This window comes from Symphalangus syndactylus, chromosome 19 (genome assembly GCF_028878055.3).
Source record: "Symphalangus syndactylus isolate Jambi chromosome 19, NHGRI_mSymSyn1-v2.1_pri, whole genome shotgun sequence".
In the NCBI taxonomy this organism is placed as follows: Eukaryota; Metazoa; Chordata; class Mammalia; order Primates; family Hylobatidae; genus Symphalangus; species Symphalangus syndactylus.
In genome coordinates this window covers 47,086,905-47,113,990 of record NC_072434.2, presented here as the reverse complement: position 1 = coordinate 47,113,990, position 27,086 = coordinate 47,086,905, and the positions used below count along the sequence as shown (strand labels likewise).

General features: G+C 39.9%; 1 protein-coding gene across 2 annotated transcripts in view; it reads left to right on the top strand.

Moving 5' to 3' along the window:
• The first annotated feature begins 3,630 nt into the window (after positions 1-3,630).
• The window catches only part of LEPR (leptin receptor), a 107,063-nt gene continuing 83,607 nt past the window's right edge, over positions 3,631-27,086 (top strand). For both annotated transcript variants that reach the window (XM_055233841.2, XM_055233842.2), the window contains exon 1: positions 3,631-3,884. The gene's annotated coding sequence lies outside the window, so the exon portion shown is untranslated. The remainder of the gene's footprint in view (positions 3,885-27,086) is intronic.

Below are 27,086 nucleotides of genomic sequence, written 5' to 3'. Positions count from 1 at the left end.
AACCCCGTCTCTACTACAAATACAAAAATTACGTGGGGGTGGTGGTGGACACCTGTAATCCCAGCTACTCAGAAGGCTTTTATATGCATTTTTGAATGCAAATTTTTAAGATTTGTGTGGTAATTAGATGTAAAATCATAGTTACAATTATTATTTTATTCTGAAAACCTTTCCGAAAGACATTTAGGGTATCATGGCCAAAGTGAGTCACTGTTTTATTTAAAACTACGGTCAGTTCAACCACAAGCTTTTCTGAGTGTCTATTGTAGTGGATATATGTGCTTTTCTTTGTCAACTTCCCCATCAGTAAAAGCACTCTAATTTTATTTTGGGGTTCCACTTTCTCCCTGCCCTCAGTAATTTGGTTAGGTTAAGACTCACCCTCCTCATATCCTCCATTTTCTAGGTTTACTTGGAAAATGGTTTCCAAGTTTACCATTTTCCCATTTACTTGGGCAGTCATCATATTCCAACTCACTGGCCACACGACTGGTACGGGGATGGGCCTGTAACCCATGTAAGCCAATGAATGAGACCCAGTTTGGTAGTTATTAAGATATAGGTTGATTGCTTAAAATTGTAAGAGTGGAAGAGTAAGAAGGAAAGTCAAAGAGAAAAGAGTTGAGCCGGGAAGAAAACGGAGTCATTCAAATCATTATTCGTAAAGAGTTTCAAGAAGTGGCATATCAACGTTCTCAACTTAATAGTTGGGCAATATTTATGTTTTTGAAACTAACAACTAAAATACTTAGATAAAATATTTCTCCTGATTTAAGTAACTATAATTTCAGTCATGATTCGTTGTTCCCAGCAGGATCTGTGTCTGCGTAAGTGGGCATAGTATTGATTTGTTTCAAAAGAGAAGATAGGTGATCTCATTAATTTCTTTTTCACATCAAAGCTTTCCTTTTAGGTTTTTTTTTTCCTTCTCTCAAGAAAATACTGAATGAGTCAGGGTGCTAATCTGCTTTGCTCTAGTAAATTCTATCTTCTTATTGTAGAGATGTTTTTCACCGTAGTAATAATTTGCTTAGCTGCTTTGTATTTACTCATGTATTCATTCACAGTTCTTTATCAGGCTTCAGGTATGTACCCAATATTGTGCCAGATGAAATGAGATTCAAAGGTGTGTCCTAGCCTAGAATGTAAATTCTATAAGGACCTTCTCACTCAGAGCACAGTATTGGCACATTATCAGAAATCTATACAGATGCATTTAGGATGCATTTCTGTAACAATGGTCACTTGTGAGGTGCCATGCTTGACCTTCAAGTATTGCCTGCAACTCAAACACAAGTTGAGGGTTTGAGCCTTTGTACTTGTTTCCTACAGGGCAGTTATTCTTCAAAATGCCCAGGTTTAATGATACTTTTTTAATTTTTTATTATTTATTTACTTTTTTGAGACGGAGTCTCACTGTCACCAAGGCTGGAGTGCAGTGGTGCGATCTCGGTTCAGTGCAACCTCTGCCTCCCGGATTCAACTGATTCTCCTGCCTCAGGCCCCCAAGTAGCTGAGATTACAGGTGTGCACCACCACACTCAGCTAATTTTTGTATTTTTAATGAAGATGGGGTTTCACCATGTTGGTCAGGCTGGTCTTGAACTCCTGGGCTCAAGTAGTCTGCCTGCTTCAGTCTCCCAAAGTGCTGGGATTACAGGCATGAGCCACCATGCCCAGCGATACTTATTTTTAGTAGTTCACAATGAAATAATTAATTATATTTAGTACCAATACAATTTCAAATAACGATGCAGGAATGACACCCGATACCACAGTAGACAATGATTTTGATCTCTATTAGTTTACTAGTTATAGTGGGTTAAATAGTGACTTCCCACCAAAAATGTCCACATCCTAATTCCTGTAACCTGTGAACGTGACCTTATTTGGAAAAAGGGTCTTTGCAGATGTAACTACATTAAGAATCTTGAGATGAGACCATCCTAAATTATCTGGTTGGTCCCTAAATACAAAGACAAATGTCCTTTACAACAAAAAGAAGAGAAGAAGGCACAGACACAGAGGAGAAAGCATGTGAAGATGAAGGCAGAGACTGGAGTTATGTGGCCACAAGCCAAGGAATTCCTGAAGCCACCAGAGGCAAGGAAGGGTTTTCCCTTAGAGCCTTGGGAGCCAGTACAGACCTGCTGACACCTTGATTTTGGAATTTTAGTCTCCAGAGGAATGAGAGAATACATCTCTGTTTGAGCATCAAGTTTGTGGTAATTTGTTACAGCAGACCTAGGAAACTAATATGTTAGTTCGTACTGATTATTTAATTAAAGACTCTTTTTGTATTGTTTTATTTTCTAAATAGTCTGCAGAAACCTACCTCAATTTTTGTCTCCATCCAATAGAGACACCTGTCTGTTTGTTGAGATTTGGTGGAAATCCAAGGGTTAGTGTTTCTGGGTTATTTTTCGCCTACCACAGATAGCGCTGAAAGCCCATTTAGTACACAAATATGACATTTCTGAATAAAGTGGCTTCAACAACTGGTCTGGAGATCCAAGTGCTATTCAAAAAAGTGACACTCGTTCTGAGAGGCGATTCCTATGAACGAGAAGCTCCATTTGCGAAGTTATAGCAAGGTTCCTTCCATAATGCACAGCAGTGGGCCAGGGAGCCGGGAGTCCATGCTTCTGGCCTGCCCATCTCTGGGCTACTTCCCGCAACTCACTTTCCCTGTGTGCCTCGAATGCTTCTTCCTATGAGGCCGTTAGTCAAATTAAGTAGAGGCCTTTACAAATTAGCCATCCATCCAATCTAGAGAATGTCCACTACGCTTCATTCTTTCTCCCTTACCCTGTTGATTTCCTTCATATCACCCAGTGCTGATGGTAATTGTATGAATACATGCTTATCTGTCTGTCCTCCCACCCCTAACTCTAAATTCAAGGAACTCTATAACTGCACCTAACATATTGTCTGGCACTCCTCAATAAAGACGTATTTAATACATAGACAAATAATGAGTGAACATTTTGAGTGGAGGGCCGGAAAATGTCTATTTACTTTGGAGTTGGAATCAGACTGTTCAAGAGCATTTTCAAAAAAAATTTTGCTACGTCAAACATCATTGAATTTCAGGATTGAAGGAGTGGTGGTCATATAGCTCAATCCCCTCCAAACACCCCCACCCACAAGATGCGCGAATGCCCTCTTCAGCCTTCCTGACAAGCATGACGAAGATGCTGGCGGAAGCATCCCTGGTTATCCGGAAACTCATGACCTCACTAGTTTTGATCTGTTCCATTTAGCTTTCTTTTCCCACTCCTCCCAGTTATTGCAACCTTAATTGTAGCATTTTACACAACTGCTGCTGCAGAGTTCTGGAAGTCTGGGGGTGGGAGGGAGGGGGGAACCCCAGTGCCTATCTCAAGCCTGCAGCCACCGACGCGGGTGGGGGGGTGACTGCCAGGGAACTGGCGGCACCGCGTGCTTGCTGGGTTCGCCTGGGTTCTCGGTCTCCCTGCGGGCAGGGGTCCTCCCTCCCCAGCGCCGGTTCTCTCCTCCCGCAGGCCCGCGGCCACCCGCAGCGGCATTCCCCGCCGCCGCCCCTCGCCACCTGCGCGGCCGCCCCAGCAGCTCGAGTCCGCTCCTCCCGCTCAGGGGCGGCTGCGGACGGCGCGGGGCGCACGCGGGCGGCCACCCGACTCTCCCCTCCCTTCTTCCCACCCCGGCCTGCTCCTGCTCAGCCCCACCTCCCCACGCACTCGGCTGCCCTCCTCTCTCCTGAGAGTTGCCCCGCACCTTGGGCGAAGAGTTCGGAGCGGCCCCATCGCAGAGCCCACGGCCGGCCGAGCGCGCGCGACGCAGGTGCCCGAGCCCCGGCGCCGCCGCCATCTCTGCCTTCGGTCGAGTTGGACCCCCGGATCGAGGTGGGACCCGCTTCCCTCTCCGACACCCCCTATTGCCACCTTTTCCCGCTCCGGGTAACTGGAGAATGGGGCTTTGGGACGCGCGTGGCAGACGCGGAGCCCCGCGGGCCGCTTAGGGACTGGGAGTCGGGGTCAGCTTAGCGGGACCACGGGAGGGGCCAGCGCCCGGCCGGCGGCGGGGGTGGGGTGGGTGCGACGCCGGGCGACTCTCGGCTCCCGCGGGGCGAGGGAGATCTGGGCACACGGCTGACAGCAGCCGGCAGCGCCTGCAGCGAACCTGCCCGGGACCACAGACAGAGCATGCCACCCGGCCAACTTCTTTTCCAGGCTTCCTGCCTACTTTGGAAACTGAAGGGACTGCCACCTAAAACAGTAAACCCTGGGGCCCTGAGGAGAATTTGCTGGTTCCAATGACAAGAGAAAAAATAATTGTGCTGTAGGGATGGTTTAGACCTCAGGTTTTGTTTCCCACCTCCCCGCTTTCCTGCCAGCAAATTAAACAACAGTAGCAGCATCAGCAGCAAAACCCCAAACCCAATCCCAACCAAATCACTTACTGAAAGGGATTTGTAATGGTGAGAAAAAGAGACCCAACTGAGGATCATTTGGGAACCCCAGGTATGGTGCCATTTAAAAACTGGTTACTTCTGGTGTTATTTCTAGAACTTGTGTTTGCAAACAGATTAGAATTCTGGGCTCTTGTCAGCCTAATGGAGTTCTTTATACTGAAGGGTTGCCTGGGGTGTCCTATGTTAACATTTATTTCTGTAAGTATTAAAGTATATTGAAACAGATACCCTTTCACGGCTCTGGAATTGGAATCAGAAAATCTGAGATTTGGTGTGATTTCCTGTTTATTCTCTATGACACTGTGGTTAGTTTAACCTCAGTGGGCCTCAGTTTCCTCATTTTTTCAAGTTAGAGGGTTGGATTAAGATAATTTCTGAGGGCCTTTTGAGAATATCTAAGGTATGCCCCAGAATAAAAAAGTATAGTTCCTTAACTCTTTAACTTGTTACAAACATTGCTAGTTTCATAATTTCATGAAATAAAAACAATCCGTATTAATCTTGGCATTAGTTTATATGCATTTATGACTTAGGCTTTTAGGATTTTCCTACCAAAAGGTGTAGAGAAAAACATGTATAAAGAGCTCAGAGGCCGGGCGCGGTGGCTCACGCTTGTAATCCCAGCACTTTGGGAGGCCGAGGCGGGCGGATCATGAGGTCAGGAGATCGAGACCACGGTGAAACCCTGTCTCTACTAAAAATACAAAAAAAATTAGCCGGGCGTGGTGGCGGGCGCCTGTAGTCCCAGCTACTCGGAGAGGCTGAGGCAGGAGAATGGCGTGAACCCGGGAGGCGGAGCTTGCAGTGAGCTGAGATTGCGCCACTGCACTCCAGCCTGGGCGACAGAGCGAGACTCCGTCTCAAAAAAAAAAAAAAAAAGAAAAAAAAAAAAAAGAGCTCAGAAACATATAGATTTATATGAATATTTACACCTCTCATATTACCTTAAATAATCTTTAAGCCAGTATTTGCAACACTGCAACAAAAATACATGGCTTTAGCATAGCACGTATTCTCTTTAAGTATTGTACATCTGGAGGAAATAAAAATGTGTTTGGAGGAAAACAAACATTGCACCTTTCCTATCAATTATTGTTCTTGAACAGTGCTTGCTACTTTTTAGCATAAAGTTGTGGGCAGAATGTTAAAAAATTGGTTTCAGATCACTTCTGAGCCGCTGTGAAATTAAGCACAATAGCAGAGATGCCAATTTTAGTAATGCAGTTAGTTGCCTTGGAATGAATCCCAGAAAATAGCAGAGATTAACTAAACAGATAAACCAGAAATTAGGAATGGGGAAATTAGGAATTAGAAACACACACACAAAAGTTGTACAGTGAGTATGTACTGTGAAGGGTTAGTGTACTTCGTACTTTCTTTTTGATTAAAAGAAAATGTCGGGTTGTTTTAGCAGACGGAGAATGTTAGAGTAGCTTTTGTTGCTACTTCTAATGTTTTATCAGTAGCATTTTCAAGATTATTTGAAACTTAGTTATCACTAGTAAGAATATTTCTGCCTCTGTTTCGGTGGCTTGGATTCAAAATAATAAAACGATCTTTTCTCACCCACATGTGCTTTGTATGCAATTTGGGAGAGTGAAATGGATTTGAAGTACTCTTTTATGAGCACATTTTAACTTATTTTCAGTGTCTTTTTGCCTTTGGGCTGGAAATGTCGTAAGTTATTCAGGCATTTATCTTCCCTCATATTCTCTGGTGAAGTGGAGATAGTCATCTCCGTTGAAACAGATGCTCAGAGATTTAAGTAAATTGCTTGTTGAGTGAACAGGGAATCGTAGAACTCAAATATACCCTGGTTGCTAGAAACTGGATGGATCCGACAGCTCACGGTCCACAGCCAACTCATTCATGGCTTGGGAGTGTCATCATGGTTGGCAGAGGCTCTGTTCCTCCTTTGTAATGTGGGGACTTACTCTCTCAGCAATTTACTGAGAAAAAAGTAATCTCTTCACACTTAGATCACTATTATAGGAACAAATGGTGTGTATTTGTGAAGTGCAATATTTCTGGGAGGTCTTGGAAATAAATACTAAAAGTATCCAGAAAAAAAAAAAAAGAACTCTCTTGGCAGATATTGTACTGCATTTTTCATACTGAGAGCCAAACACACCCACTTAAAGAGTATGTCCTGTGGAGTTAAAAATGAAGAAAAAGGCTTATAGTCTGCTCTAATTCTTAAGACTTTATGTGATTTACAAATTCCAGTCTTAATTAAATTAGAAAGTTGCAAATGTTCACTGCTGGCCACACTCAGTACGTACAACCTTTTGGAGTTGCTCTTCAAATACGATCTGCCTATAGTTTGGAATATTCCTTCTCAAACATGTTTTTTGGAGTCTTGCTATGTTGCCCAGGCTGATTTAATACTTTTTGTGACTTAATAGTGATATTACCTGTTATCGTCACACATAATCTTATTAATATTTAAAATATTTTAAACTACAAATCTTATATAAACAAATAAAATCTTTAAAACATTTGAACTGTAATGAATATAGAGAGAAGCATATAAAACAAATTTAATGGTTGACAGATAATATGATAAATCATTATAATAGGTAATTGTAAGGCAAATTTCTTACTACTCACCACCCCAAAAAAAGAACATTGCAAATATCCCAAAACTTCTTGTTTGCTCCTTCTTCATCACAAATCTAATTTACCTTTTTTTTAAAAAAGAAAGTTATTTATTTATTTTTTTTGAGACAGAGTCTCGCTCTGTCGCGCAGGTTGGAGTGCAATGGCACGATCCCAGCTCACTGCAACCTCTGCCTCCCAGGTTCAAGTGATTCTCCTGCCCCAGCCTCCCAAGTATCTGAGATTACAGGTGTGTGCCTTCACACCTGGCTACTTTTTTGTTGTTGTTGTTGTTTTTTTAGTAGAGATGGGGTTTCACCATGTTAGCCAGGATGGTCTCAATCTCCTGACCTCATGATCTGCCCACTTCGGCCTCCCAAAGTGCTGGGATTACAGGTGTGAGCCACCATGCCTGGCCCAAAAAATGTTTTATATGATTATAGTAGGCATTAATTCATAGATTATTTTGCTTAACATTATGTTTATGAGATTAAGGGATTTCTTCTCCTTTAAAACAATATTTTTTGAAAGAGTTATCTTGGCTGGGCATGGTGCCTCATGCCTGTAATCCTAGCACTTTCGGAGGCTGAGACGGGTGGATCACAAGGTCAGGAGTTCAAGACCAGCTTGGCCAAGATGGTGAAATCCCATCTCTACTAAAAATATAAAAAAAAATTATCCAGACCTGGTGGCAGGCGCCTGTAATCCCAGCTACTCAGGAGGCTGAGGCAGAGAATTGCTTGAACCTGGGAGATGGAGCTTGCAGTGAGCCAAGATTGCACCACTGCACTCCAGCCTGGGAGATGAGTGAGACTCTTGTCTAAAAAAAAAAAAAAAAAAAAAGAAAGAAAGAAAGAGTTGTCTCTATTCCCTGTCTCCAATTATTCTCTTCACACTGTTAAAAAGAACTCATTCCTATTAATCTTGTTTTCAATATTCTGCTAAAACTACGTCAAGGTCTCCTACTGTCAAGTTCACCAGTGATACTGCCTTTGCTCATCCAATAGTCAGTTGTCAGTGTTCATTTTACTTCACTGCTGGTAGCATTGTCACAGTTACTACTCTGCTCCTTGAAACAGTCCCTTACTGACTTCCAGGACACCATGCATTCTTGATTTTCCTCCTTCACTGGCTGCTCCTTTCTGTCTCCTGTGCTAGCCTCTCCTCTTCTCTTAGAGGTTTTAACCTTGGAATACTTTAAGGTTTAGCTCTTTTTTCTCCGTGCTTTTTGATGATTTCATGCAATCTCTCTACGTGTGTGTGTTGATGATTCCGAAAGTGATAGCTCAAGCCTTGGCTGCTCCCTCTGGACTTCAGATCTCTATATTCCATCTGTCTACCGAGCATTTCCATTTGGATGTCTAGTAGCCATCTCCAGTTCAAATTCTCCAAATGGAATCTTCATCTTTCCCAAACCTGCACTATCTGCAGTCTTCCTCATCTCCATCTTTCAAGTTAGTTAGGCCCCAAACCTTGGAGTCATCTTTGATTCCTCCTATTCTCTCATACCTCATTTGTAATGTGTTGGGGAATTCTCTCTGCTCTATCTTCAAAACAAATCCAGAATATAATGACTTCTCATTACTTCCATGGCTCTGTTACAGGAAAGGGGTCCCAATCCAGACCCCAAGAGGGGGTTCTTGGATCTCATGCAAGAAAGAATTCAGGGCAATTAGGTAAGTGAAAACAAGTTTATTTGGAAAGTGAAGGAATAAAAGAATGGCTACTCCATAGACAGAGCAGCCCCAAGGTCTGCTGGTTGCCCATTTTTATGGCTATTTTTTTGATGATATGCTGAACAAGGGGTGGGTTATTCATGCCTCCCCATATCAGGTAACTTCCTGACATTGCCATGGCATTTGTAAACTGTCATGGCGCTGGTGGGAGTGTAGCAGTGGGGATGACCAGAGGTCACTCTCGTCGTCATCTTGATTTTGGTGGGTTTTGGCCATCTTTTTTACTGCAACCTATTTTATCAGCAAGATCTTTATGACCTGTATCTTGTCCTGACCTCCTGTTTCATCTTGTGACTTAGAATGCCTTAACTGTTTGGGAATGCAGCCCAGTAGGTCTCAGCCTCATTTTACCCAGCCCCTACTCAAGATGGAGTTGCTCTGGTTCAAACGCCTCTGACAGCTCCCACCCTAGTACAAGGTGCCATCAACTCTCACGTGAGTTATGGCGAGGACCTCCAAACTGGTCTCCCTGCTTTTATTTTTTGCCCTCTTCAATACATTCTCAAAATAGCAATCAGAGCACTCCTTTTTTTTTTTTTTTTTTTTTTTTTTTTTTTTTTTTTTTGAGACGGAGTCTCGCTCTGTCGCCCAGGCTGGAGTGCAGTGGCGCAATCTCGGCTCACTGCAAGCTCCGCCTCCCGGGTTCACGCCATTCTCCTGCCTCAGCCTCTCCGAGTAGCTGGGACTACAGGCACCTGCCACCACGCCCGGCTAATTTTTTGTATTTTTAGTAGAGACGGGGTTTCACCGTGGTCTCGATCTCCTGACCTCGTGATCCGCCCGCCTCGGCCTCCCAAAGTGCTGGGATTACAAGCGTGAGCCACCGCGCCCGGCCCAGAGCACTCCTTTTATAATGTATGTCGGATCATGTCACTTTTCTCCTCCAAACTCTCCATGGATTTCTGGTTCACACAGAGTAAAAACCAAAGTCCTTAGGATAACCTCCAAGGCCCTACCTGATCATTCTGCCTGCCACTTTACCTACTGGTCTCATTTCCTACTGTTCTTCCTTTCACTTTACTCAGTTCCAGTCACACTGGGCTCCTTGCTATTTCTTGACTATATTAGAAACCATCTTTTCATTTTAGCTTTCCCTGCCTTGAATGCTTGTCTTCCAGATTCCCACATGGTTTGCCTTGTTACTGTCACTTCTTTTAAGTCTTTGTTCAGATGTCTCCTTTTCAATGAGGCCTACTCTGATTACAGTATTTAAAATGCATATCTTCTTACCTTGTAATATATTCTTTTTCCTTTCTTTCGTCTCCTTTCGTTTCGTTTCGTTTCCTCTCCTCTCCTCCTCTCCTCTCCTCTCCTCTCGTGTCTCCCTATAGCATTTTTTTACCTTATAAAATACTGTGTGACTTCTTAATTATCATTTTATTTCTGTCCCATTTCCACTAGGTTGTAAACTCCACAAGGGCAGAATTTTGTCCTGTTTTGCTCACTGTAATGTCCCTAGTGTGTGAAACAGGGCCTAACGTGTAAGAGGTGCTCAATACTTTTTTTGGTGATTGAATGCTATTGTTTGTTCATTTTTATTTGTGGATATATTCAATTCTATAAATATAACACATTAATTTAAAAAATGAATTCTGATTATGCATATTTAGTTTCCTTCCTTTCTTCTTCCCTCACCCATCACTTCTTCCTTCCTGCCTTCCTCCCTTCCTTCTTTTTTGCCACTATAAAATAGACAAATTATGGGCTAGCAGGACTTGCAGACTTCAACTTTATTAGATAATGAATGCCACACATTTTTAGTGTGGATTCACCAATTTGCATTCCTGTTTTTATTGCTCTACACCAGATGGACAAACTTCCTATTGCCAGAACATTTAATTTTTTGCCATCTGATGGATATTATCTCATTAATATTTACTACTTTAGTTACTGGTGAGATTGAGCCTGGTGTCTGTGAGGATAGGTTAGGTTATGCTGCAGTAACAAATAATCTTCAAATCTCATGGGCTTAATGCAATTCTTCATTGATGCAGTCTCCTATGGACTAAGACAACTCTCTGGGGCAACTTCTCCATGTAATAACTTGGAGGTCTAGGTTCAGAGAAACTCCATCATTCTGTAACTGTAACAATCCGGAACATGGAACTTTCCCATTTGGTGTGGTAGGGGAAAAGAGAGCAGGGATGGATACTCGTGAGCCATCTTCAAATGCTTCCATCTGAAAGTGACATGAATTATTTTCAAATGCTAAACGTAAGTGTTTAATATAGTCACATGGTAATAAGACCCAGTAATTCTATTCCTAGGTATATACCTAAGACGGATGAAAATATACATCCACACAAAAAGTTGTACAGAAGTGTTAGTAGCAATATTCTTCATAGTAACCAAAAAATAGAAACTACCCAAATGCCCATACACTGATGAATGGATAAACAAACTGAGGTATATCCATACAATGGAATATTATTAGGCAATAAAAGGGAATGAAGTGCTGATAAATGCTACAACATGGATGATCCTTGAAAACATTATGCTAAGAGAAGGAAGCCAGTTACTAAAGACCCCAGGATTTTATTTATATGAACTGTCCAGAATAGGCAAGTCCGTAAACACAGAAAGTAGATCAGTGGTTGCCAGGGATGGAGGAAGCTGGCAAAAGGGGAGTGACTGCTAATGAGGAAGAGGTGCATTTTGGGGTGATGATAATATTTTGAAATTAGACAGTGGTGATGATTGCTCTGTTAGCATACATTCACTCTGTTAATGTACTAAACCTAGTGAATTGTATGCTATAAAAGAGTGAACTTTATGATATATGAATAATAGACCAATAAAACTGATATTTTAAAAAAATACTTTAAAAATCAAGTATATTTCTATATGCCATCAAGAAACAGAAAATGAAATATTTTAGAAATGCATCATTTAAAATAATTTCAAAAACATGAAGGTCCTGTGAAAAACATCTAACAAGATGTTCAGGGACTTTTATGGAAAAAATTAGATAAGGTTTACATCTCATATTAGAGAAGAACTCAGTATATAGAGACAGTCATAAATTTTAGGACTGAATGATTAAAGGATATCAATTTCCTTTTCATTGTTATAGACTCAAAACAGTCTCAATAGGATCCCTATTAAATTCCTAACAATTTTTTTAGAACTCAACAAGCTGATTCTAAAATGTATATGGAAAGTCAAAACCCAAAGAATGCTAAAGCACTCCTGAAAAAGATGCAAAATGGGAGAATTTGTGCTATCTGATAGCAAGACTCATTTTAAATCTGTAGTAATCAAGACAATGTTTCTTTATTATTTCTTTTCCCTTCTACTTTCTTTAATTTTTTCTGTTCTAACTGCTTAAGTGAATGTTCTGTTAAATGTTTTATTCTAACAGATTATAAAGGAATGATAGCACATTAATTTTCAGCCTTTTTTCTTTTTGAAAAGTATTATTTATGGCTTTGAGCTGCCTTCTACATACTTCTTTATCTGCGTGAAATAAATTTTGAGATACTGTTTTCACCAAGATCAGTTTAAAATATGTTCTGATTTTCATATTTCTTTTTGCCCAGTTATTAACTTAAAAGTATTTTTCTGGTTAGTTGAAACTTTAATCAATTTGCAGTAAGCTTCTTGATTTCTAATGTTTCTTTTTGCATTAAAGACTATTTTGTATGATATTGATATGACTCCACCAGCTTTCTTTTGTTCAGTATGTGCATGTTAAATCTTTTCTCCATCCTTTGCTTTCAGATTTCTACATACTTATTGTAATGTGTCTCTGTGTCCTATATCATTTTTCTGTCATTCTGCATTCAACCTTTCTATATTCGTATGTTTTAGATGTGTCTGTAGTAAACAGCATTTATTTCTTAAGGTATTTTAAATTCAGTATCTTTCCACTGGAGAATTTTGTCAGTTTACGTTTAATAAAATTACTGATATATTTAGACTTGTATTTACTTTCTGCTTTCTTTATTTGCCCATAATTCTGGTTATTTTCTTTTTTATTTCCACATTTTAGGTTGATTATTTTTATCACTTCAAATTTTCTTTCATTACTTTAAGAGTTAGACACTCTATTTCTATTGTTCAGTAACTACTGTAGAAGTTACCATATGAATCCTTAAGTTATCGAAATTGAAAATGAATACACTTTGAGCAGTAATGAATACAGGAAAATACAGAGGCCTTAGCTTACTTTAACTTCATTTAATACTCTCTTGCCATATATTATGAGCATCTTGAATTCCATTTATTTATTTAAATATTTATTGAGAGCTTACTCGGGGCTAAGCATTATTCTAGATACTGAACAAAATAGATGAGCATCCCTGTGCTTGTAAGACATAACAGAGTGCAAACAATAAACTTAATAGGGTAAATTATACTACCATATACTAGAAGGTAATAAGTATATGGAAAAAAAACTAGAGCAAGGCAAAAGAGATTAGGAGTGCCGAGAGAGGGAGAAAGAGAATGAATGAGAGTGAGTGCACATAAGTATAAGTGAAAGTGAGTGAGTGTGCCCTAGCTTTGGACAAATGCTGTCTATAAAGCTTGTGGGGAATATGAATGTTTTATCTGTTTTCACTAGATAACAGCTAAAAGGTTTGAGCCAAATAGAGAGTCTCGGTGCTTCTATAATGGTATTATGATAGGCTTTAAAAACATGAAAACTCATGTTTAAGAACAGCTATTACCAACTATCTGTTTAGTTTTTGTCAGAATTAATTATATTTTCTTATTGTAACTTTAACTAGCCGCTGTTATTTGGGCGTCTAAACCTATACAAATTAAGAAGCTATGAACATGAGAGAATCAAACAATTAGATTTCTGTGCACACCAACAGAATTTCTGAACCAAAGTGGTTTGTGTTTAGGAGAGGAAAGAGATGATAAATCATACACACACACACATAGATAAACACACATATTATATGCATGTGTGTGCATGTGTGTGTGTGTATAAACACAGAGAGAAAACATACTGGCATACACATAAGCACTTGTTAGTTGTAGTTGCTGTTATAGTAGTCAGATGTTATCTCTTAGAATTATGGTATACTTATCATATTAGACCTATGCAGGAGGTAGCTGGGTATTTCTCTAGTGTGGTGTCTTGCAACAACGCTGCTAGTCATAGGTCTGATTTGGGGGAGAAAATATTTTTTTTAAGACAGTGTCTCGCTCTATCACCCAGGCCAAAGTGCAGTGGCATGATCATAGCTCATTGCAGCCTCAGTCTCTGGGTTCAAGCTACCCTCCTGCCTCAGTGTCCCCACTGCATGCGACCACATCTGGCTAATTTTTTCAAATTTTTAGTAGGGACGAAGTCTTGCTATGTTACACAGGGTGGTCTCAAACTCCTGAACTCAAGTGATCCTCCCGCTTTGGCCTCCCAAAGTGCAGGGATTACAGGTGTGAACCATCGTGCCAGGCCAGGAGAAAAGTTTTGTTGACAGAACAAATAGGATGCAAAGAAACAATCTATAAAAACAGTAATTTAGGCAAGTGGCTTCTTGGTCTTTTGACTAATAGGATTCTAAACTTGCAAATCAATTCTTATACAGGAGTTCTTATTGGCATTTACCGATGCCCTTCGGCTGCTGTTTGTTTTTACTGACCAGAGGTTCTGTGGGAATCTCATTTATTAATACCTACAATGTGCTTCATATTCCTCTGCATCTTTGAGGGACAATTAAGTGTCCACTCTATGGAATCTTTTATAATTTCCCAATCATAAGTAATTACTCTGATTTCTCCTAATTACCCTTCTTTCTAGGTAGTTGTAATTCTTTAAGTCTAAGACAACATGGATTTTTAAGCTACACCACTGATATAGTTTGGATAATTGTCTCCTCCAAATCTCATATTGACACTTGATTCCCAGTGTTAGAGGTGAGTCCTGAAGAGGGAGGTGTTGAGGTCATGGAGCAGATCCCCAAAGAGTGGCTTGGTGACATCATCAGAGTAATGAGCATGTTCTTACTCTATTAGTTCCTGTGAGCACTGATTTTTAAAAAGAGCTTGCCTCCTCCCTCCTCTCTCTTGCTTCCATGCTGTCACTATGTGATCTCTGCATGCTGGCTTCCTTTCCCCTCTCCTTTGCCTGCACGATGAGTGGAAACAACTCGAGGCCCTCACCAGATGCAGTACAGGTGCCGGTGCCATGCTTCTTGTATCGCCTGTGGAACCATGAGCCAAGAAACCTTTTTTCTTCATTAATTACCCAGTCTCAGGTTTTCCTTTATTGCAACATGAATGAATTAAGATAACCATCATTTTTGTATCAGTAAAAAGAAAAAGCTCTGCGTATTTAACTATTTTACAGTATTTTTTATCATTTAAAAATTTATACTTGGGCCGGGCGCGGTGGCTCACGCTTGTAATCCCAGCACTTTGGGAGGCCGAGGCGGGCGGATCACAAGGTCAGGAGATCGAGACCACGGTGAAACCCCGTCTCTACTAAAAATACAAAAAAAAAAATTAGCCGGGCGTGGTGGCGGGCGCCTGTAGTCCCAGCTACTCGGAGAGGCTGAGACAGGAGAATGGCGTGAACCCGGGAGGCGGAGCTTGCAGTGAGCCGAGACTGCGCCACTGCACTCCAGCCTGGGTGACAGAGCGAGACTCCGTCTCCAAAAAAAAAAAAAAAAAAAAAAAAAAAAAAATTTATACTTATTCAGATAGCTCACTAAGAATTATATATATAAACATTTTTATTTAAATCATATCATTCTCATAAGGAAAGTATAAATCAAAGATTTTGGTTAAGGGATTCTTATTCATATTCAAAGTCTGTTTTTTTCAAGTTGCTTTTCATCTCAGAACTGTTGATGTAAATATTTTCCCAAACAGTATCATACTCTGGGCTATGAAGAATATTCGTGATACAGAAATTCAAAAAAGAATGCCTCGCTGTTGTTTCCGGGATTTTCTTCCAAGCTGGTTCATTTTGCTAATTTTGATGCTGGCTTTTAACTGATCTTGTAAGATGTCAATATAGGGTTTTTTGGAGTTCATATTCTTTCCTCAAATGGTTTTTAAATAGTTTGTTGACCAAAATATTGATGGGTTAAAATTGTCCAGTTGGTCATTAAGAAAGTGCCCAGTTTGGATGTATGCAGTCAATAACAACCAGATCACAGCTGCTACCAGGCCATTGGGAACCGTAAGATGCTGTAAATTTAAACAATGATCCTGATGCCAGAGGTGTTAAAATATTGTGTATCTTAAAATAGAAGACATACAATACTACTCTCTTCCTTTGTATTTGTTGTCGTTCAACTAAAAATCTCACCTTTCGTTGGCCCCTAGGACTTTGTTAGTAGCTATTTTCTCTGAAATCCCGTAGTACTTTATTTAATGAAAGGAACTAAATAATAATTTGGGGTGAAAATAATCCATGTACATGGTTAAAAAAACTTATTTAAGTATAAAGCAGTAGCCCTCTGCCCTACTACCTACACTAAAGGGTATAACCTGACCCTAGGCAACTAGTTTGAACCATTTCTGGTTTTAGTCCTTCTTCCTCTAGGGCTAAATTGTATGTTTATACTGTCTGCTTTTTTTTTTCATTTATCATTTAAGCAGATACCATAGTAGAAGATAATTTAGCCTACTCATTTCACCTCCTTTTCTTTTTTGCTCCTCCACATATATTAATTTTATGAGCTCCTTTATTGGTTACATTTGTCATTTCCACCACGATATTTGTTCCATTAACTACAGACAGTTTCTCTTGAACCCCTGCTTCATGAGTTTGGGATATTTCACCCTTTCTCCTCTCACCATCTCTCCTTGTATACTGTAACACCTAAATCTGACAACTGTATGGTGAGAGTATTGATAATATTTTAGGTTTAGTATTTGTTATTAAATTTTGTATTTTTGTCTATTGGTTGACCCTAAAAGTTGAAAAATTAACAAATAGCATTAAAGTTATTATGACCCTGTAAATGTTGTTTACTGCAGAATCAAGAAGTATTCTACAGTTGCATTTCATTCAGTATGGCTCCTGAACCACCCAAGGAATGTTCCTGGAATCGAAGTTAAGGGGATTCCTTCTTTCAAATGGATTATTTAATTCTAGCATTTGCTAAAAATTTGCCATATTTTCTCTTCATTCATATTTACATTGTGAATTTCTGTGACACTTTTTCAAATTACCTTTATTTTTTCTTATTGGGAAAGCATATGTGGGCCTTCCTGGTTTCATCCTTAATAATTTTCAACCTTTTAGTTTATTTTTTTGAATGCATTTTCTTCCTTTTTTTTTTTTGAAGTCCACTGACTCATATTCTAGTGGCTTCAATTTTGAATTATGACTTCCTTTTTCCCTGGTGTTTATTCTGTGTTTTTATTTTATTTTCAAGTTTTTTTCTGGCTTCAGGATTATATTATGTGTCAGGTTGCCTTTCATCTCCACCTTCCTCCTTGCCATCTCCTTTGGGGGCCATCTATACTACAGCTGCTATCTGGACTAGTCATTTGAAAGTTTGCAGAGCCAGCAAACTTGTTTGTAACCACGATTTCCTGAATGTGTGTTTTTGTCCTTTTTGGTTTTCTCCTCATTTTGCTGGAATACTTTATAAAGTTACTTCTGGCAAATATAAATATATATATAATATATATATATTTTGTAAGCCATTACAAATATATAAATTTTGTAAGCCATTACATTACTAAAAGTATATTTGTTTCTCTCGGATACTTCTTTGACTGGACATAAAATTCTAAACTGAAAAGAATTTTCTATTAGTCAATTGCTGGATTATTTTCTAGTATTTGGTGTTTTGGGATGAAACATTTGTTTTCCATTCTGTTTCTTACTCCTTTAGTGATTTTTTTCTTCTCTGGAATCTTTTCTTATATTCTTTTTTTCTTTGTTGTTTGGTAATTTCTTAATTATATGTTCAGGAATGAATCTGTTTCCATTCTTCCTTCTTGGAGCCTGGTAGCCCTATTTTTCACTTTGAACACTTGTGCCTTTTATCTCTGGGAAGTGTGCCTTTTATCTCTTGTGCCTTTTATCTCTGGAAACACTTGTGCCTTTTATCTCCGGGAAATTTTCTTGTATTTTTTTTGTGTGTGATTATTTTCTCCTTTCTATTCTTTTTTTCTGGAAGTACTGTTGGTTGGATTTGGGTCCCTTGGATTTATTTTTAAGTGACTTCTTTTTCTTAAACATTTATTTCTTGTGATTTTTTTTGCCTTTGGGGGGATGGGGGGATATGTTAATTATGCATTTTTTTAAACCATTGAAATTAAAAAAAAAATTGAAATGTTTTTTGCGCTCTGCATGTAATTTTCAAAAGCTCTTTCTTGCTCTCATTATTCCTTTGTTATTTTATGGATTCAAAACTTTCTGAAATGTCTCTACCGATACTCATTAAAGATTTGTTAAAGCTTTTTTTTTTCTTTAATTTATCCCTGTGTCCCTGGTGGATAGTTTCCTTTTTACTTTCTTTTTATAAAAGAAAAATTTAACACAGTGCTAAAGGCTTTCTTCATGTCTTTATGTCTCCATTCAGCATGGCTGTTAAATGAAGAAACAGGAAGAATGTGACTTCTGTGCATATGGGCAGTGTTTATCAACTGAGAGGCTTCATGTTAGGCACTCAATCAAAGAGCTGCCATTTATGCTAAAGGCCTGTCGCCTAAATGTCAGGGCTTTACCATACCGGTGCCAAGCTTACATGAAAAGCTCAAGTTGTTCTCAAATAACTTGTACTTTTTCCTCCTTTAACATATAAGAGTATACAGTATAATTTTAAAATTGTCTTTGGCCATTTGACACCTTTGAATACTTAGCTCCAGTTTGAGGAATTTCCACCTAATAAGCCCGTTTTCCCAAGCTTCCTGGCAGTCTGCATGTAGAGTGTGAAGTAGGCTCCATCAGTTAGAGGCATTTGTGCCAGATTTTAGATCAGAAGCGTGGGACATGAAAGAGCAGATGAGCTCCCAGGAGCTCAGAGGTAGTAGGCATTGAGGTTTCAGTCATAACATGCAGTATCCTGGTATGGTGCAGGGCTGTCTTCTCTAGAGCAATTCTGCATGGGATTTTGGGTGTGGTCTTGTCTGTGTGCTTTTCTAGCTTGGTTCTCTGGCACTCACTGAGGTTCGGAGAGCTACCTAGTAAACTTTAATAAATTTCTTTCCTGCTTAGACTAGTCAAAGTTCATTTCAGTTGTTTGTTAGTCACTCTCCTGAGAGTTACACGGAGCTAGTTTAGCTGCTGTGCGTTGTTTGTGAGGAGGTGAATTACATACGCAGATACTACACATGCAGACCAAAACGGCCTCTCCTTTTAGCTCCACCTCACCCTCCTGCCCTTATCATTTAGAACATCTGCAGGTTTGTTTTCTCATTGTTGACAGCCTATTCTCCAAATATCCTATGTCGTTACTTCTTTTGTTACACTTCATTAGTCTTTGCTAATTGATATGATTTGGATATTTGTCCCCTCCAGATCTCATGTCGAAATGTAATCCCCAGTATTGGCGGTGGGGCCTGGTGGGAGATATTTGGGTTATGGGGTGGGTCCCTCACGAATGGCTTGGTGCCCTCCCCGTGGTAATGAGTGAGTTCTTGCTCTGAGTTCATGCAAGATCTGCTTGTTAAAGGAGCCTGGCATCTTCTCCCACCCTCTCTTGCTCCCCCTTGCCATGTGATGCACCTGCTCCCCATTCACTTTCCATCATGACTGTAAGCTTCTTGATGCCCTCACCAGAAGCAGATGCTGGCCCCATGCTTCCTTTATAGCCTACAGGACCATGAACCAAAATAAACCACTTTTCTTTATAAATTACCCAGTCTCAGGTATTCCTTTTTAACAATGCAAGAATGGACTAGCACACTAATGTTTTGGAAATTTGTTTTTCTCTTTTGCTGCTGGTCTCTCTCTTATTCTCTCTCATAGAGGGTTGATATTATTTACTTTACTATAATTTTCAAGGTATCTCAGGAGGGAAAGATCAGTTTGTTCAGTTTACCATCTTTTTTTTTTTTCTTTTTGAGACAGCATCTCACTCTGTCACCCAGGCTAGAGTACAATGGTACAATTTTGGCTCACTGCGATCTCTGCCTTTCAGGCTCAAGCAATTCTCATGCCTCAGCCTCTTGAGTAGCTGGGATTACAGGCATACGCCACCATGCATGGCTAATTTTTATGTTTTTATTAGAGATGAGGTTTTTCCAGGCTGGTCTCAAACTCCTGGCCTCAAGTGATCCACCTGCCTTGGCGTTCCAGAGTGCTGGGATTACAAGCATGAACCACCATGCCTGGTCCCAGTTTACCATCTTGAATCTGAAGTCCCATTGGTATTATAGTGCTTTGACATGTAAAAAAAATTAATAAAATGTTATTTCTTAAAGTAAATAAATTTTAATTAATTTCTATATTTCTAGCATCACATGTGGTAGCTTGCATTTTATTGAATATCCAGTTAATATTTAAATGAGTCAATTTATGTATAGATTTTAGATTACACCATAGGTAAGATGCCTACCCTGACTCAACTTTGTTGACTTTATGGTACCTACCTATGGTGCCACATTTTCTTTATCCAGTCTATCATTGATGGCCATTTGGGTTGGTTCCAAGTCTTTGCTGTTGTGAACAGTGCTGCAATAAACATATGTGTGCATGTGTCTTTATAGTAGAATGATTTATAATCCTTTGGGTATATACCCAGTAATGGGATTGCTGGGTCAAATGGTATTTCTGGTTCTAGATCCTTGAAGAATTATCACACCGTCTTCCACAATGGTTGAACTAATTTACACTCCCACTAACAATGTAAAAGTGTTCCTATTTCTCCATATCCTCTCCAGCATCTGTTGTTTCCTGAATTTTTAATGATTGCCATTCTAACTGACATCAGATGGTATCTCATTGTCGTTTTGATTTGCATTTCTCTAATGACCAGTGATGATGAGCTTTTTTTTATATGTTTGTTGGACACATAAATGTCTTCTTTTGAGTAGTGTCTGTTCATATCCTTTGCCCACTTTTTGATGGGGTTGTTTGTTTTTTTCTTATAAATTTGTTTAAGTTCTTTGTAGATTCTGGATATTAGCCCTTTGTCAGATGGTTAGATTGCAAACATTTTCTCCCATTCCATAGGTTGCCTGTTCACTCTGATGATAAGTTTCTTTTGCTGTGCAGAAGCTGAGCTGTTTAGGTTAATTATATCCCATTTGTCGATTTTGGCTTTTGTTGCCATTGCTTTTGGTGTTTTAGTCATGAAGTCTTTGCCCATGCCTATGTCCTGAATGGCATTGCCTAGGTTTTCTTCTAGGGTTTTTATGGGTTTAGGTCTCATGTTTAAGTCTTTAATCCATCTTGAGTTAATTTTTGTATAAGGTGTAAAGAAGGGGTCCAGTCTCAGTTTTCTGCATATGGCTAAGCCAGCTTTCCAACACCATTTATTAAATAGGGAATCCTTTCCCTATTGCTTGTTTTTGTCAGGATTGTCAAAGATCAGATGGTTGTGGATATGTGGCATTATTTCTGAGGCCTCTTTTGGTTCCATTGGCCTGTATATCTGTTTTGGTACAGTAGCATGCTGTCTTGGTTACTGTAGCCTTGTAGTATAGTTTGAAGTCAGTTAGTGTGATGCCTCCGGCTTTTTTCTTTTTGCTTAGGATTGTCTTGGCTATGCAGGCTCTCTTTTGGTTTCATATGAAATTTAAAGTAGTTTTTTAAATTCTTTAAAGAAAGTCAATGGTGTCTTGATGGGGATAGCATTGAATTTATAAATTATTTTGGGCAGTATAGCTGTTTTCACAATATTGATTCTTCCTATCCATGAGCATGGAATGTTTTTCCATTTGTTTGTGTCCTCTCTTATTTCCTTGAGCAGTGGTTTGTAGTTCTCCTTGAAGAGGTCCTTAGATATTTTATTCTCTTTGTAGCAATTGTGAATGGGAGTTCACTCATGATTTGGTGCTCTGTTTGCCTATTATTGGTGTATAGGAATGCTTGTGATTTTTGCACATTGATTTTGTATCCTGCGACTTTGCTGAAGTTGCTTATCAGCTTAAGGAGATTTTGGGCTGAGACGATAGGGTTTTCTAAATATGCAATGATTTCATCTGCAAACAGAGACAATTTGATTTCCTCTTTTCCTATTTGAATACCCTTAATTTCTTTCTCTTGCCTGATTTCCTTGGCCAGAACTTCCAATACTATGTTGAATAGGAGTGGTGAGAGAGGGCATTCTTGTCTTGTGCCAGTTTTCAAAGGGAATGCTTCCAGCTTTTGCCCATTCAGTATGATATTGGCTATGGGTCATAAATAGCTCTTATTATTTTTAGATATGTTCCATCAATACCTAGTTTATTGAGAGTTTTTAGCATGAAGCGGTGTTGAATACTATCAAAGGCCTTTTCTGCATCTATTGAGATAATCATGTGGTTTTTGTCATTGGTTCTGTTTATGTGATGGATTACGTTTATTGATTTGCATTTGTTGAAGCAGCCTTGCATCCTAGAGATGAAGCCAACTTCAACGTGGTGGATGAGCTTTTTGGTGTGCTGCTGGATTCTTTTTGCCAGTATTTTATTGAGGATCTTTGCATCAATGTTCATCAGGAATATTGGCCTGAAATTTTCTTTTTTTGTTGTGTCTATGCCAGGTTTTGGTATCAGGATGATGCGGGCCTCATAAATGAGTTGTGGAGGATTCCCTCTTTTTCTATTGTTTAGAATAATTTCAGAAGGAATGGTACCAGCTCCTCTTAGTACCTCTGGTAGAATTCGGCTGTGAATCTGTCTGGTCCTGGGCCTTTTTTGGTTGGTAGGCTATTAATTACTGGCCCAATTTCAGACCCTGTTTTTGGTCTATTCAGGGATTTGACTTCTTCTTAGTCTTGGGAGATGTATAGGTCTGGGAATTTATCCATTTCTTCTAGATTTTCTAGTTTATTTGCATAGAGGTGTTTATAGTATTTTCTGGTGGTAGTTTGTATTTCTGTGGGATCAGTGGTGATATCCCCTTTATCATTTCTTATTGTGTCTATTTGATTCTTCTCTGTTTTCTTCTTTATTAGTCTGGCTAGCGGTCTATTTTGTTGATCTTTTCAAAAATCCAACTCCTGGATTCATTGAGTTTTTGAAGGGTTTTTCATGTCTCTATCTCCTTCATTTCTGCCCTGATCTTAGTTATTTCTTGTCTTCTGCTAGCTTTTGAATTTGTCTGCTCTTGCTTCTCTAGTTCTTTTAATTGTGATGATAGGTTGTCGATTTAAGATTTTTCCTGCTTTCTCTTGTGTGCATTTAGTGCTACAAATTTCTCTCTAAACACTGCTTTATATGTGTCCCAGAGATTCTGGTACGTTGTGTCTTTGTTCTCATTGGTTTCAAAGAACATCTTTATTTCTGCCTTAATTTCATTATTTACCTAGTGGTCATTCAGGAGCAGGTTGTTCAGTTTCCATGTAGTTGTGCAGTTTTCAGTGAGTTTCTTAATCCTCAGTTCTAATTTGATTGCACTGTGGTCTGAGAGATGGTTTGTTATGATTTCTGTTCTTTTGCATTTGCTGAGGAGTGTTTTACTTCCAATTACACGGTCAATTTTAGAATAAGTGCGATGTGGTGCTGAGAAGAATGTATATTCTGTTGATTTGGGGTGGAGAGTTCTGTAGATGCCTATTAGATCTGCTTGATCCAGAGCTGAGTTCAAGTCCTGAATATCCTTGTTAATTTTCTTTCTTGTTGATCTGTCTAATATTGACAGTGGGGTGCTAAAGTCTCCCACTATTATCGTGTGGGAGTCTAAGTGTCTTTGTAGGTCTTTAAGAACTTGCTTTATGAGTCTGGGTGCTCCTGTATTGGGTGCATATATTTAGGATAGTTAGCTCTTCTTGTTGCATTGATCCCTTTACCATTATGTAATGCCCTTCTTTGTCTTTTTTGGTCTTTGTTGGTTTAAAGTCTGTTTTATCAGATACTAGGATTGCAACCCCTGCTTTTTTTTTGCTTTCCATTTGCTTGGTAAATATTCCTCCATCCCTTTATTTTGAGCCTATGTGTCTTTGCATGTGAGACTGGTCTCCTGAATACAGCACACTGATGGGTCGTGACTCTTTTTCCAATTTGGCAGTCTGTGTCTTTTAATTGGGGCATTTAGCCCATTTACATTTAAGGTTAATATTATTATGTGTGAATTTGATCCTGTCATTATGATGCTAGCTGGTTGTTTTGCCCATTAGTTGATGCAGTTTCTTCACAGTGTTGATGGTCTTTACAATTTGGTATGTTTTTGCAGTGGCTGGTACTGGTTTTTCGTTTCCATATTTAGTGCTTCCTTCAGGAGCTCTTTTAAGGCAGGCCTGGTGGTGACAAACTCTGTCAGCATTTGCTTGTCTGTAAAAGATTTTATTTCTCCTTCACTTATGAAGCTTAGTTTGGCTGGATATGAAATCCTGGGTTGAAAATTCTTTTCTTTAAGAATGTTGAATATTGGCCCCCACTCTCTTCTGGCTTGTAGGGTTTCTGCAGACAGATCCACTGTTAGTCTGATGGACTTCCCTTTGTGGGTAACTCGACCTTTCTCTCTGGCTGCACTTGACATTTTTTCCTTCATTTCAACCTTGGTGAATTTAATGATTATGTGTCTTCAGGTTGCTCTTCTCGAGGAGTATCTTTGTGGTGTTCTCGTATTTCTTGAATTTGAATGTTGGCCTGTCTTGCTAGGTTGGGGAAGTTCTCTTGGATAATATCCTGAAGAGTGTTTTCCAACTTGGTTCTGTTCTCCCCGTCACTTTCAAGTACACCAATCAAACATAGGTTTGGTCTTTTCACATAGTCCCATATTTCTTGGAGGCTTTGTTCATTTCTTTGCATTCTTTTTTTTTAAATCTTGTCTTCATGCATTATTTCATTAAGTTGATCTTCAATCTCTGATATCCTTTCTTCTGCTTGATCAATTTGGCTATTGATACTTGTGTATGCTTTACAAAGTTCTCATGCTGTGTTTTTTTTAGCTCCGTCAGGTCATTTATGCTCTTCTATAAACTGGTTTTTCCAGTTCGCAATTCCTCTAACCTTTTTTCAACATTCTTAGCTTCCTTACATTGGGTTAGAACATGCTCCTTTAGCTCAGAGGAGTTTGTTATTACCCATCTTCTGAAGCCTACTTCTATCAATTCATCAAACTCATTCTGTGTCCAGTTTTGTTCCCTTCCTGGCGAGGAGTTGTGATCCTTTAAATGAGAAGCGGCATTCTGGTTTTTGGAATTTTAAGCATCTTTGTGCTGGTTTTTCCTCATCTTCATGGATTTATCTACCTTTGGTCTTTGATGTTGGTGACCTTTGAATGGGGTTTTTCTGTGGAATCCTTTTTGCTGATGTTGATGCTATTCCTTTCTGTTTGTTAGTTTTCCTTCTACCAGTCAGGCCCTTCTGCTGCAGGTCTGATGGAGTTTGCTTGAGGTCCACTCCAGACCCTGTTTGCCTGGGTATCACCAGCGGAGGCTGCAGAACAGCAAAGATTCTTGCCTGTTCCTTTCTTGGGAAGCTTCGTCCCAGAGGGGTACCCACCAGATGCCAGCTGGAGCTCTCCTGTATGAGGTGTCTGTTGACCCCCGCTGGGAGGTGTCTCTCAATCAAGAGGCAGGGTGGTTAGGGACCCATTTGAGGAGGCAGTCTGTCCTTTAGTAAAGCTGCAGTGCTGTGCTGGGGGATCCACTGCTCTCTTCAGAGCCATCAGGCAGGAATGTTTGTCTGCTGAAGCTGTGCCCACAGCCACATTCTTCCCCCAGGGAGAATGCTGTGTCCCAGGGAGATGGGAGTTTTATCTGTAAGCCCCTGACTGGGGCTGCTGCCTTTCTTTCAGAGATGCCCTGCCCAGAGAGGAGGAATCTAGAGAGGCAGTCTGGCTACAGAGGCTTTGCATGCAGCAGTGGGCTCCACCCAGTTCAAACTTCCCGGAGACCTTGTTTACACTGTGAGGGGAAAACTGCCTATTCAAGCCTCAGTAATGAGAGACACTCCTCCCTGCACCAAGCTTGAGTGTCCCAGGTCGATTTCTGCTGTGCTGGCAGGGAGAATTTCAAGCCAGTGGATCTTAGCTTGCTGGGCTCCGTGGGGGTGGGATCCACTGAGCTAGACCACTTGGCTCCCTGGCTTCAGCCTCCTTTCCAGGGAAGTGAACGGTTCTGTCTTGCTGGCATTCCAGGCACTGCTGGGGTATGAAAAAAAAATTCCTGCAACTAGTTTGGTGTCTGCCCAAATGGCTGCCCACTTTTGTGCTTGAAACCCAGGGCCCTGGTGGTGTAGGCACCCAAGGGAATCTCCTTGTCTGTGGGTTGGGAAGGCCATGGGAAAAGCGTATCTGGGCCAGAGTGCACTGTCCCTCATGGCACAGTCCCCCATGGCTTCCCTTGGCTAGGGGAGGGAGTTTCTTGATCCCTTGCACTTCCTGAATGAGCTGACGCCCCATCCTGCTTCAGCTCACCCTCCGTGGGCTGCACCCACTGTCTAACCAGTAGGAATGAGATGAGCCAGTTACCTCAGTTGGAAATGCAGAAATCACCTGCCTCCTGCGTTGATCTCCCTGGGAGCTGCAGACTGGAGCTGTTCCTATTCGGCCATCTTGCCAGCCACCCCCGCCTGTTCTTTTCTTGTGTTCTTCTTGCTAAATTTATTTTATTGAGCACAGCAATAGCATGTTCTCACATAAGAAGCTGACTAACAGAATGCACAGCATATAAAAAATGTGCTATTTGTATAGAAATAATTTGCCAACTTCAGCAATCAGTTTGAGACCCACATATCACCTGGATGAATGGTTCTCCTGCAGAATCTGATTCAAAGAGTCATGTGGTGCGGTGACTTGAAAGAGCTGTGGTGAATAATTGAATTCTAAGAATGGCCACAGTAGACTTCCTTGTTAATATTTCTGAAAAGTAGGGTTATGGAGCACATATTATTAAACTGTTATTTTTAGTAGACATCTTATACTTGTATTTGGTCTGTAAGACCAGTCATATTAGTGTACATTTTTCAATTAGTTTACTTTGGAAGTGGGCACAGGGGCCTACACTGATCAAATCTGTAATTATAATTACCTTATGATAATTTATTATGGCTATGATGGGAATTTGCTTATTTTTCTTTGAAAAATGTTTTCAAGCTATACTTGTTTCTGCCATGATAGTTAGAGAACTTTTGCAACATTCATTTTTGTTGTGAGAGCAGAGCCACAATGATTTTCTAATGAGAATTGATTAAGCCCTTTCCTTACCCTAGCCCAGTTCTAAGTATTGTCAGTGGTGATTAGGGTAGAGGGTAGTCTGTTTGGCATGTTTCTATGGCATGTGAGGATG